The sequence below is a fragment of the Otolemur garnettii genome, unplaced genomic scaffold, assembly GCF_000181295.1.
Source record: "Otolemur garnettii isolate 467f Iridium unplaced genomic scaffold, OtoGar3 scaffold00083, whole genome shotgun sequence".
Classification (NCBI taxonomy): Eukaryota; Metazoa; Chordata; class Mammalia; order Primates; family Galagidae; genus Otolemur; species Otolemur garnettii.
In genome coordinates this window covers 1364828-1367511 of record NW_003852478.1, presented here as the reverse complement: position 1 = coordinate 1367511, position 2684 = coordinate 1364828, and the positions used below count along the sequence as shown (strand labels likewise).

General features: G+C 35.8%; 1 pseudogene; it reads right to left on the bottom strand.

Moving 5' to 3' along the window:
- Positions 1-2225: 2225 nt before the first annotated feature.
- On the bottom strand, positions 2226-2428 carry LOC111726854 (annotated as a pseudogene).
- Between the last annotated feature and the right edge of the window lie 256 nt (positions 2429-2684).

The window sequence follows — 2684 nt, the reverse complement described above, 5'->3', positions numbered from 1 at the left end:
GTTGACCAGAAGCCTTACCCAAAACAGTCAATTAACACATATCACGTATTCCTACAATAACGTCAGCTAGAGAAAAGAAAATACTAGGAAGTCACAAGGTAGGGAAACACGTTTGCTCATGATCAAGTGGATCCCCATAAATGGCTTCAATCTCTGTCTTCACATTTGTAAGCAGAGGAGGAGTTGGGGGGAAAACAGTTGGTCTTATTATGTCAGGAGTTACTGAAATGGGAAGATAACTCACATGTGGGTGGAACTATACAACTACACAGTTCAAACCCTTGTTCAAAAGTCATCTGTACATAACTCACGGGGTACATTGTGCATTGATATGTACATGCATTTATGAAGATTTAAATCAAACTAATATATCTGTCACTTCATATACTTACAGTTTTTTGTGATAAAGACATCTGAAATTTACCCTCAACAATTTTGAAATATTTTAAATTTTATTTTTAACTTGGGTTTTCTGTGATGACATTTTCTTGTATCTGTACTGCCGTGACTTCTGCCTTCTGTAATTTATCCTAAAATACATACGAATAAATATATTAAATAAATATTTATATATTCTTATACACTTAAATATAAAATAATGGACTATCCAATTAGATCTATCTAACTATATAATTTGTATTATTAGATTACAGGAGACAGAGGAGATGTGTTTATCTTTCAGTATATCAACTCTGGTGCAAAACAAAAAAATGATAGTTATTGAATAAGTGATATTTAGTAATTAAAGAAAGCTGGTGGTAGTGATTAAATTTCTGAAACCAAATTGAGATTAAATAAATATACCTAGAAATTCACCTAATATGTACTATTTTTGAGTGCTCTAAAATTAAGCAACTTTATTTTTTTTAAGAGACAGAGTCTCACTTTGTTTTCCCTGGTAGAGTGCCATAGCATCACAGCTCACAGCAACCTCCAGCTCTTGGGCTTAGGCGATTCTCTTGCCTCAGCCTCCCGAGTAGCTGGGACCGGTGCCCACCACAACATCCAGCTATTTTTTTGTTGCAGTTTGAACTGGGTTTGAACCTGCCACCATTGGTATATGGGGCTGGCACCCTACTCAGTGAGCCACAGGTGCCACCCAAATTAAGCAACTTTATAACACAATATTAGAAAGTCATGTTAGTCTCAAGTCATTTGTATTGGTACAAGTCATTCTTATATTACTATATTGCTATGTAGTTATATTAACATATGTAGTAGCAATAGGAAGGGATGTAATCTTTCACACTCTATGAAATTTCATTCATTTTGTGAGAGTTGGAACAGAATATGAGTGTGTGTTTTCCCATACAAATATGCATGCCCAGAGTATGATTACATGTCATCCATATGCACATTCATATATTAAGAACATGTAATTCTGTGGACTCATTTTAACATAAATATGGTTAAATTTAGAAAAAGCATTCAATGATATTTTTAATGTGACAATATAGAAACTAAATGAGAAAAAAGAAGGAACTATGTAAAATGACTAAGAATACACAGGGAAAGAAAAAGGAGGTGGAATCAAGGGAAATATAGCAAATTTACAGAAAAATGTATCTGGATTAGTGCTATGATGTGTGGCTAAGAGGCTGATGGAGTTAAACAATTAGATAAGAACTTTATTATCAGCATATTGGTGGACCTAATTTGTATCATTTTTTATGTCATTTATAATGATTTTTGAACTCAGAAATATGTGACTAGAGAAAATTTCTTTTTTTTGTTTGTTTGTTTGTTTTTTAAGGCATAAAACTTTATTGGAATCTGTGTCTTCCTCCCCTCAATAAGTCAAAGAACTTTAAGACATTTTGAAGACATTTGGGGAAATTTTAAAATGAGGTGCACATAACTGCATTAATATTAACTTTCATAAGCTGAAAACAGTATTATGGCTATAAAAGAGTATACATTTTTCTGGGAGATACAAGCTGAAATGCTGCCTGATGTCTAAAACAGCTTTATGAGGGTATTTGAATAGAACCATGTGACTATTCTACAGGTAAAAGATAAATGAGAGTCACAAATGCTCTAGGTCTTTCTGGAGTTCTCCTCTGCCCCTTTCCTGATTAACTCTTAGAAAAGGCAAGGGGAGTTGGGGGACTAGGAGAGACTGGGTGGCTCCTGCCACCCAAAACATGTCCTGGTGGGCTGAACAGAAGGAGCAAGTCTTGCTCTGATCTTTCCCACTGTTCTCTTTTTTCTTTTTCAAACACAGAACCACTCAGACTGCGTTCTCTCCCTCTTATTCCCCCAAAGGAAGAAAAGAACGATCATCAATGGCAAATGGCAATTGCACTAAAGCAACACCAAGAGCCGCTTCACCCTCAGGAGAGAACACAGAGCCTCCTCCTCGCGGGGGAAAATTTCATAAAAGGATTGAGATCAGACCAGGGTCTCAAGGATTTAGCCATGAATCCCTATTGGAGAGATGGAGTCTATTTTTAGCTTATTGAAATATGCTGCTGTTCTTTCTTCATATTCTCAGCGCAAAAGACACACGGATCCTTCGATCCTCTCCTCACACACAGCAGTGTTCATGTCTCCTCCTTCTCAGTCACGCATTCCACATTAGTTTCTTTAGAACTCGTATTTTAAAAATCTTTTTGCCATGCATCATCTGATTCTTTCTTCTTGAAACAATATTAGTGCAGAGGAGAAGAACTGCCAAATCTCCT